Source organism: Mesocricetus auratus, unplaced genomic scaffold (assembly GCF_017639785.1).
Source record: "Mesocricetus auratus isolate SY011 unplaced genomic scaffold, BCM_Maur_2.0 Super-Scaffold_100006, whole genome shotgun sequence".
In the NCBI taxonomy this organism is placed as follows: domain Eukaryota; kingdom Metazoa; phylum Chordata; class Mammalia; order Rodentia; family Cricetidae; genus Mesocricetus; species Mesocricetus auratus.
In genome coordinates, this window is record NW_024429190.1 from 5371590 (window position 1) to 5382693 (window position 11104).

The following is an 11104-nucleotide window of genomic DNA, read 5'->3' on the forward strand; positions in this document are numbered from 1 at the left end:
GGCTAGTCAGATCCATATGCTGTAACTTTGTCTCAGAAAACAAAAGCTTTTTCCATTTCTCTGAACAATGGTTTAAGAATTTTAATGGGGATTGCAATCTATAGATTGCTTTGAAAGATCCCTGAAGGGTATCTTCCAGGCAGGAGACCCTGGCCCAAGAATCGAGACAGAGCCACTGGATGCAATGGCAAGAGGATTCTTTATTGCGTACACAGGTGCCTGCGGATGCTGCAGCCCTTCGGGAGGCTGAGCATGCTGGGCTAGATTTAATGTAGCTTATATAGGGTTTGGGGAGGCAGAAGCAGGCTCACAGAAGTAGATGAGTGGTTACAGGGCATGCCTCATTTACATTTGGCGTGAAAGTCCCGCGGACCTTGCAAGTGCGGTTCTCAATCAGGTCCAATATGCAAATGAGATGTAAGACGTGGTACAGTCAGCGATATGCAAATGAGGTGTAAGTTGGCGATATGCAAATGAGGTGTAAGATGTGAAAGTCCCGCAGACCGTACAAGTGCGGCTCTCAATCAGGTCCGACAGGTCCAATATACAAATGAGGTGTAAGACCTGGTACAGTCAACAATGTACGAGTTGCCACCCACTTCTGTGATGTCACAGAATTTGAAATTCATGCCCTGGAAAGGGCGTGGGTACAGGAAAGTCAGATATCAGCGTTCCCCCTTCTCCTTCCTTATATGGTTGGCTGAATTCCAGGTGCCTGACCGTAGTTATCCTGTTTGGCACGGGCTGGGTGGTGCCACTTGTGACCTAAATTTGAACCTTAGTACTCAGTACAAGCCTTAAAATGGCGTAACTGTTGCTAGCTGGCAGGGTGGAATCTATGATCATGAGCAGTGTTTCAATCTTACAGCAACTTCTTCAAATTCTCTTGAGTGTTTTAAAATTTTAATTTTATGCATCTTACACTTCCTCGATTAGGTTTATTTTGTCTGTTGGTCTGTCTTTAACTGCCTGTCTCTGCCTCTCTGTGTAAATTATGAGTTGTATTGTTTTGCTGAAGTTTTCCTCAGTGTGTTTGTTGATTTTATATAGGGGGCTATTTTTTGAAATAAAATGTTAATCCTTCTAATTTACTGAAAGTATTTGTTAGCTCTAAAACTTCTCTGGAACTGTCTTGAGGATCTGTAATTATATAGTATTGTGTTATATACAAGTAAGTATACCTTATCTTTGTCTCTTCACATTTGAATTATTTTAGTTTCCTTTGTCTTATTGGCCTAGCTAAGACTTTCAGCACTGTATTGAATAAGAGTGTAGAAAGTAGACACCCTTCTGTTCTTATTTTGGTGAAAATCTTTCAGATTGCTCACTCCCTTTTAGTATAATATTGGCCATAGGTTTTATTGAATGAAGACTTTATTATACAATGCTACTTCTTTTTTCTTCTTTCTTCAGTGTATCAAGACTGTTATCATGAACAAATGTTGAATTTTGTCAAAAGCCTTTTCTGCATTATTGATATAGACATGTGATTACTGTCTTTGAGTCTCTATACTGTAGTACATTTACCTATTAATCTATATTAAATCACTTCTGCTTTTCTAGAATGAAGCCAACTTGATTGCAATGAATAAACTTTTTGATGTGTTTCTGTATCCTGTTTGTAAATATTTGTGTCTATACTCATTGGGAATATTGGTCTATAATTTTCTTTTTTGTTTTGTTTTTTTCAGCTTATTTTTTGAAAAAATAAGGGTAATACTGCCTTCATAAAAAGTGTTTTGTACTGTTTGTTCTTTCCTTCCTTATTTAATGAGTAATTTGATAAGAAATGCTGTTGTTTTTTATTGAAGGTTTAGTACAATCTGACGCTGGACGGTTTTTTTTTGTCAAGAATATTTTTATCACTGTTTCAACCCTATTGCTCATTAATGATATCCTAAAATTGTTTATGTCAACTTAGTTTAATGTGGTAGGGAAAATGTATCCAGAAATCCATCTATTTCTGTTTATGATTTTTATATTTTCTTATATATTTCTATCTATATATATATATGTATTCATTCATGTTTTCTAATTTAGCGTTTTATGACACATCCTTACAATCTTTTGAATTCTATAGCTATTTTTCATTATGGCTCTCTTTATTAATTTTGATTTGAATTTCAATATATTTATTAATGATGACATATCTTAGGCTGAATCTTGAAATACTACGTGAGTCAGAACTCTTCAACCCCTCAAGTCAATCAAAATTTAAAGTACTAGAACTTGTGTTTGCCTTTATTTCATTTTTTTTCTTCCAAACTATCTTTCCCTTCAAAATTACAAAGTTCATTTCATCCAAATTACCCCATTAATCATGATCACCATGGCTATCTCTACTGCATCCTGTATGCAAAACCATTTTCCTCTTTCTGGATGTCAGTCACAACCCAGGAATCTTCTAATCTCTGTATCTAGAAGTCAAAGATAAGGCAATTCAATCATGGTTATGCAGGATGACTTTGGCTTGATAATGTCACTTATACGTAATGCAGATTTCAACATGAAAGATGCAGTCAGTGAGCTAGTGCAGGGCCTGGAGAGATGAACTGGAAGGTATGTTTTATTGCCTAACTTGTGAACTGTTAGAGTTTACCTTGTATATTGAGTGCCACTTCTTGTTCTAGATCATGATGCAAGAAGCCCTTCTTGGTAACACAAAACAAGAATTGGAAGTAAAATCTACCCAAATTAGAGAGGAATAAGCAAGTGACATCATTTTGCATTGTATTGTCATCTATATTGCAATAACACAAATTCTTGGAATTTTTTATTCAGATGGATTAGAAAAAAGTTTTAGGAAAGGTAAAATACCAATTAAATTAGTTTTATCTATACAAACAATGAAAAAGTAGAACTTGAAGTAAAAATAAGTGTCTAAATGAAATATTCAACTGAGACCTAAAAAAATATGTATAATATTAAAGAGAAAACTTCAAAATTCCAAAAGAAAAAAATTAGACAATATCTAAATTAATAGATGTATTCAATGTTAACATTCCTGTCACCTGTAACTTCATCTAGAGATAAATATCAATCAATTTTGTTGACACTTATTAACTGACTGTGGTTTATAAGAATGTCCAAAAGGTCTGCAATAGCTATTAACAACTTATGTTAAGTAAGAACAAAGTTAGACTGACACTATCTTACTTAAAGATAGACTGTGAAAACTCAGTGACTAGAATGTAATGGTATTATTGAAAAAATATGTAAAAACATCAATGGAAGGAGATAGATATGATAGTACTAATCATCAACTTGACAAAAGTTGACATCACCTTGGAGACGGGTTTCTGAGTATGTGTATGGAGGATTGTTTTATTGTGGTTACTGAGGTGGGACACCTGCCTACTGTGGGTATTGCAGTTTCTCAGGCAAGGGATTCTGGACTGTGTAAGAGTGGAGAAAGTGTCCTGAATGCCAGCATAAATGTCTTCACTCCTCTTTTCTGACTACTGAAGTCATGTGGCCGAATACTTCAAGCACTTGCTGCTTTCACTCCCCCTCATTGATAGAGACTTCCATACATTGACCTGTGAGCTAAAATAAGCCATTTTTCACCTGTATTTCTTTTGCCGGGGAATTTTACCACAGCAATAGGTAAGAAAACTGAGATAAGAGAGAATCCATAAACAGAATCTAGGAAGCATATTTAAGTTTTTACTGGTGAAAGCCAAAGTCAGATGCTACATAGAGATAGTTTTTACAACACATGGTACTTTAGCAACTCACAGTTACTTTCAATTCTTCAATCTACACACAAGCATATCTTTAAAAAAATTAGGTCAGTTGATATCAGATGTAAAACATGCAGCATACCCAGAAGAACAGATGGGAGAAAAAATTTAATGAGGTTCTTTTTTTTTGAAGGTATGACCCATGATTACAATATTGTCTAACTGGGGGGACTTTAAAATTTGATCTCTGGTTCTATGGACGACCTTGTTAATAGAACAAAAATCCTAGCTATAGTTTATAAGAAGATGCTTCCAAATACATGTATTCAAAGTATAAAAATTCCATAAAATTTAACAACAAAATTAAACATTCAAATTAAAAGATGTGGATAGTCACCTCATCAAAGACATATTGCAATAGCAAAGAAACATGAGATTTTTAATTACCCGTGGTCACCAGAGAACTGCAAATCCATTATGCACTTACTAGATGGCTAAACTCCAAAACCTCAGACAAAACCAAATGTTGTTTAGAATGTAGAAGACAAGGAACACTCAGGTATTTTGAGTGGAAATGCTGATAAAACAGCTACTTTGTAGTTTGCCTGTTTCTTACACAGCTCAGCACAGCTTTATTACACAGTTCAGCAATAATCTCTCTCAGGTTTCTATCTTTTTTATATTTTTATTTGTTGATATTTGCTAGTCAGTGGTAACTTATTCAACTGATTTGCTAACATTTGTATAAGAATGCTTACAGCAGAATTGTGTGGATCGCCCGTAACTGTTGTCAATCAAGATACTATTGGTGAATGATAATGAATAAATAAAAGCATGTTAGTCCTTTCATAGAATATTATGTGGCCCAAGAAAGAATAAACTATCAAATAATTAAAGTATATAGATGAATTCTAAGTAAACATTTCTAAGTTCAAGAAAAACTACACGCTATGTGACTTTAGTTGTGTGATATCATGGAGTGCAAACATACTGAGACAGTAAAATAAATCAATTTTTTTGCCAGAGGTTTTGGAAAGGGATAGGACAGGAGTATTAGGTAGGAGAGGCACAGACTGGTTGATTTTCACTGTTTTAAAACTATTCTGTGAAGTACTGTAATAGCGAATATTTGACTGGTGCGTTTGTTTAATCCTGTGTAGACAAATAAGTGAATGTAGTGTGTGAAAAACATTAACAAGTAATTTAGGAGATCAGAGTCTTCTAGGATGGAGTGAAGAATGTTCCCAAACCACATAGCTGTATTACAAGTGCATACATACCTCAGTGGGAGATGTGGAGAATAAGGTGCTGACTAAAGTTATTTCAAAGTAATGTGGAGTCTGTAAAAGCCAGGGCAAAGTGAACTAATGTAACTATTGCAGTTTAACTGACTTATACCATCATATGTATATATCCAAACTGCACAGCTAAACAATAGTTGGTGGAATCCAGGTCCTGATTTTTGTAGCTGTGAGAATCAGGAGGGATGGGACTAGAATGCACCATGTAGCAACATATTAGAGCTAGGAATAAGAGACTCATTTTGAGAATATATTATATATATATATTAGAAAGAACAAAAGTTTCTGTAATGGGATATGTTAAGAGGTACCAGTAATAACTGAAAATCCGGCAGTGACTAACCCTGAAGATTTGCATAACTAAGGAAGAAGATACAACTAGATTGTAACCTTAAGGATACAGTAAATATTCACAAATCCATATTGGTGTAAATTATGCAACAAACAAACAAATTATGTGGATATTACATCTATAATAACTGACAAATTCTTAGTAAGTTATATAGGTGGTCTTCTGTGTAGAAGGCTGGTGACCCTTGGTGCCTCTTTAAGTGTGGGCTGTGCAAAATGGATTGTACAGCAGCTCCTTTGAATTAAGGCATACCCTTCTCATCCACCAGTTTCTCCCTTTGAACGTAAGTTCTTGTTTATCATGGGTTTCTGATTTGCATCATAAACTGGGTACAACCAATAAATAAAACATAGGCTGACGATAGTGCACAAATCCATTTTAATATAGAAATTGCATTCATGTGATCGGGCAAATCTACATGGCATAAACTACTTGGATAAGAAAAGGACTAAGATTTTCTCTTCATTACAATTTCTCCCTAAAACCAAAATCTATTACCTTAAGGGCATTCCTTTTGTCTGGTTGCTGAGAAAACATAAAACAATGACCCTACCTTTTCAGTTGAAGGCAATTGTGCCTCAATAAGATGATGTCACCATGGTTCTGAAATTGAGCCATTTGGAGCAACATTCCAGAATATCAAATTCCTGGGACTAACACCACACTACTCTTTTTAAGTTGAAAAAATTGCCAGGTATGTATCTAAGTCATTGAAAATCAAGTTTGGCAAATTACCCAAGGTTTTATTATGCCTGGTGAGAAGAAATGTTAGTGAAATATAGGAGGTTAAATGTATTGATGTAGAGAGAATGTGAAGATTTTGTGTCCTGTTCTAAGGCTCAAGTATGTTTTTGCAGCAGAAAGAGCTCTTAGAAATGTATCATCCATGAAGAGACTCCTTTGTGACTGTCAACAGCATCCTCCAGCCAACCAGCATTCCTTACTGGCTCACTGCCATGAACCAAGTATGTGTCTCTTTCCCATACTTGTACATGGAAAAATCAAGTGTCTAACTATTCCAACGTGGGGAACCTTGGGTAGTGGTTAGATGTTGATGTCCTAAGGAGTGTGGAGCTTCCATAAGAATGACTGATGCCCTTATAGAGAGGGAAGGGCATAATAGCACCTTTTCTGACTTTATTCACCAAAGAATGCCACCTGATGTCATTCTAGGAAGGGCATTTTCACCAGGAAACTCTCCAACCACACAGGAATCTTGACTTTGGAGTTTACCCCCCAAATAGTTAGAAATAAATTTGTGTTAGAGCACTCAGACTATAGTGTTATTATCGCAGCCCAAAACACAGCACTAATATGCACAGACCTTGGTTGCAGGAGTCAGGTTTCTACGAATTCAATATATGAACATTATGGCAATGAAATTGGTTTGATGACTACTGTTGCTGCACCATCACTGAACTCTTGACTTGGTCTGTTTCCCAGGACAGATCAGCAGCTTCCTGAAAACAAGTCAACAAAACTGTTACATTGGAGCCCTTTCATCCCGAAATGGTGAGCAGAGATGCTTCACTTTCCAGGGCAGAGATTTGTCTTATTTAGTTAGAAGGTTTCTGTCCACTTCACTGATCTTGAAATGTACTCCATCACCCTGGAGAAGTCAACCAGGTAGAGTTCTTCCACGCGCACAGGAAGATTGTGTCTAGAACACAGTTACCATTCAGCTGTGTTGCAGTCTCATATTGCTCACATGCTGAGCCAGGAGCACAATATCAATTTACTTTGCAAGAGTTTTGCTTTATTTCTTTAGTCCCGACTTCTGATTAGGAGAGTCTGCTCAGTCAGATGAGACTGCCACCTGGCTCACTTGTTTCCTTAGGACTCCCTTTGGCCTACATGGTGATCATTTCATGCTGAATGACATATCCCAGTTATTAAAGGCAAATTGGGTTGATAATCACAAATAGTCAAGTGACTTACATTTGATTGTGAGCCTAGCCTTTAACGGCTGAGCCATCTCTCCAGCCCATGACTTACACTTGGAAGAAAGGAAATTCTACAGAGTTCCTCAGTAGGATCAGTAGTAGATGTCACTACAGGACTGCAATGACTCAATAAAGCAAAGGCACTAAGGATTCTATTAGGCAAAGAACACTGATCAGTCAAATGAAAGAATGATTGTCCCTACAACAGACTATTTAATTTAAATGACTTCACCTTTTAGAACTGAGGTGGAAGAAACAAAGCATTTTTTGCCATCTCCAAAGACAGCATGGCAGAATGAGCATCCTATCTCAGGGATAGATTCCTGGCCAGACTTCTTGTCAAGAATGAGAACCTCATGTGGATATCATCTGCCACAGGAGAAACTCTGAGAGCTTAATGTTCCTGTGAAAGTGAATTGACACTACTAGCTGCTTTAGTTTTCAGTGAAAATGTGAGTCTCTTGGTGAGCATGGTAACCAAACATGGGTTTTTTAGAGTGCCCACTGTAACACTGTGCAGTACCCAGGATCATGGAATAGACCCTACTAGTCAGAGTTCAACCAGAAAAGCCGAAACTACTTTAAGTATTTGAAAGAGAGTTGGTACATCAACACCTTGGAGGTGCTATGTAGTTGGCTATTCAGAAACAGAAGAGCAAAGAAGAATAGAGGAGACCTCATAGCACAGCAGAGATGAACAATGTCAGAAGTCATCATCCTTAGCCTTCAAACTGAAGGTATAGCAGAAGAAGGCTCTCTTGGTGCCCAGCAGATAGGGCCGCATAACTATAATTCCTGTGTTTCTGAGAACCAGGGCTTCAGCCTCTGTCAACTTGATATTTCTGTCTATGGCACTCACCATGATTTCTCTCTTGCTTCTTCCTGCCCTCCAGATTCCCAGAGTGCACCTTTACTCACCAACCCTGATTAGAAGGAAAACTGCCACAGAATGCTGAGTCTAAAGAGTGAACTGAAGGAGACAAGTGCATGATGGGTATATAGAGGGACAACCTGCACACTACCAAGGAGACAGGCAACAATGCTGAGTGACTGACAATGTGTCATGTAGAATGATGCCTGAGGTGATGAGGTAAGATTATAATCAGGATATTGGATGACGAAGTCAGAAGCTGGGAGGATTGGCAAAGGGGCCAGTGTTTTGGCATATTGAGTCCACAAACAAGACAAAAATATTGCTTAACTTGAGACATTGTAGTATGAAAAATATAGCTTCATTTCTTATGGATTAGTACTGCTATGACTCATGAGGAAAATGGACAATTTCTTCCTTTTACAGTCAGTAGTCCAAGGTGTTATGAAAGAAGATCTGTTCTTATAATAGGAATATTTCATAAAAAATCAGTCTTTTTCAATTGAGTCAAAAGAAGCACAAACTTGCTGTTGTCTCCAGAGACAACACATCCAGAAGCAGGAGATTCTGCCTCCCTTTTCCTGGTCCATCTTGAAAATATGAGGCTTATAAGCTCACAAGGAGGGAAAGCCCACATTTTAAAAATGCCTAGTTTGTCATGTTAATGATTGCTAACGTTTCACAAAACTTAATGTTTCCAATTGCATACTAACTAGTCATCTATAAACATTTTCTTTTATGGTCCCCCAAACCCAGTTACTAACAGCTTCTCTTGAGATTTAGGACATCATAAGGGTTACGTAGGTACTCTCTAATGCCTTTCTGACTGATTCAGTGATACTGTAATTTTCAAGGAACTTAGATTCCATCTTTAGATCAGCCCTAGTTTGAGATCTGAGGGGAGAGTCTTTGATGATTGTGGGTACACTCTGAAGCTTGATAAACTTCCTTTACCCTCACCCCTGCTTTAAGTAAAGTTTTTATTTTTCACATTTCTCCTGCTAGTCTCCACCGTGTTACCATTATTTGAGTAAGAAACGCTGTGAACAATACCAGCAACAAAATGCTAGTTATGTTTGTGTCTGTACTTTGATTTGGTTTTAACACTCCCCTTAAAGAGTTTGTTTTTCCAGTTCTCCTCCAACTGAACAAGAAGATTCTACCGACGTTGTCGTCTTTGCACATTCCTGACTCAATGAGATGAATGGGAAAGGCCAAGAGACACCAAGTTTGCATGGTGATCACATAGAATTACCTCTCCAGGACAGTTACTGTAAGGTAGAATTATGTAACGACTCAAAACAAGCAAGTGTTTCTGTGAAATTGAGTAAGAGCACTTGTGTGTTCTGCTTAACTTCCCTCTCTGATGTTCTTTCAGTATGTGGTCTTAGGTTCTTTTGCTGTGCTACCTCATAACTTCCCTGACAAAGCAAAGGAAACTCTACATGTGAATTATTTGTAAATGTGTCTGGCAAATAGATACCAAATCTAGGATTATGCTTTCTATTTCTTTATAGTAGAGATGGATTTTCACCAATTTATGAAGCATACACACTTGATCTGTTTGCGCTATCCTAACCAGCTAGGTCTTCTACCCTGCTTGAGGCCTCCTTTCTCACTGTGGCAGTCAATTCCAGACTCTAATAACGGGGTTTTCGTGAGTGAGTGGCCCGGACAGCAGCCTTGGACCTGATGCCCCTCCCCACCTTCATGCCATGACTATGACCAATGACAAAGAATCACCATCCCTGGAGACAGATTTTCAACTTTCATTTGTCTGGGAATTCTACTATAAATTTTGAATAAGTGTCAATCAGCTTCAACAATAACCAATAGGTCAATGACTAATAAAAACACTACTGGAAGTTTTGGTTTAATAGTGCTAGTGATCAAATTTAAGTCTTCATGAATGCTAAGCAATCTTTTTTAAAGGGAGCAGTCTTTCCAGTCCCAGAATGTTTGGGCTTTATTTACATGTGGAATTCCCTTTCCTCACTAAGCCCCAGGTAGGAGAGCCTAGCATGACAGACAGATTCTGAATTAGCCTTAGGTCTTTGTCTTTCCATGCTCACATCCTTCCTGTACACACTCTGTTGAGGTGCTTCCCTGGCTCCCAGCTTGATGCCAAGAAAGGCCTTATTGGTGTTGTTGTGGCCTCTGAGGACTGATTGGTGTGCTGGCATCCCACAAATAAGCACATCACATTGCCTTTGCATCCTTTAAAATGATGAGTGTGTGGCTCATGTCTTTGATAAGTATGTAGAACACACATGAAAAAATACTCAATCTTATTCTCCTATGTTGTTTCAAATAAAGTATTTTTTAAGATTTGTTTTTAATGTGTATGAGAATTTACCATAAGTTTGTAAGTAGCGTGTGCAGAGCCCAGAAAAGGGCACCGAATTCCCAGGAACTGGAGTTACCGACAATTGTGAGCCACCACATGTTTGTGAGGAATCAAAACCAGGGCCTCTGCAAGAATAACAAATGTTCTTAACTACCAAGCCATTTCTTCAGCCCCCAGTGTTGTTTCAAAATCCTGTTTTTTGTTTTGTTATTTGCTTGTTTATTTGTTACTTTTGCATAGGATATAATAAATTCAAGTACATGGTTTGTCTTGACACTTAATGGAAGGGTTGAGAGTAATGCAAACACCCTGTACTTAAGTAATCAAATTCAAACAGTGATTCTTTCCTTTTGTTATTACTAGACAGTTGTTATATGCATTTTACATTAGAAAGAATAGCAAACATTACAGCATAAACAAGATAAGAATATATATGAAGAAAACTGTCAAGTGTAGGTATGCTCATTATTATGGATTCTCCTTTAATATGTTGTGAATTTGATGCCAAGTTCACCTTAGTGGATAATGTTCTGCATTAAGGCGCATAATTTATTGTCTTAAAAGGAAGGAGTGAAGCAGAAAGGTCAACATGAGGGCCTCTCCCCTC

The 11104-nt window shown here is 37.3% G+C and overlaps 1 long non-coding RNA gene across 2 annotated transcripts; it reads left to right on the forward strand.

Annotated features, from left to right (window-relative positions):
- Nucleotides 1-2495: 2495 nt before the first annotated feature.
- LOC121140654 lies at nt 2496-10443 on the forward strand. 2 transcript variants are annotated; one of them, XR_005877578.1, is made up of 5 exons: nt 2496-2559; nt 6194-6301; nt 6780-6848; nt 8173-8369; nt 9284-10443. It is a non-coding gene; the product is annotated as an uncharacterized LOC121140654 (long non-coding RNA). The 2 variants fall into 2 exon arrangements; XR_005877577.1 differs by lacking the exon at nt 2496-2559 and adding an exon at nt 5942-6030.
- Nucleotides 10444-11104: the final 661 nt, after the last annotated feature.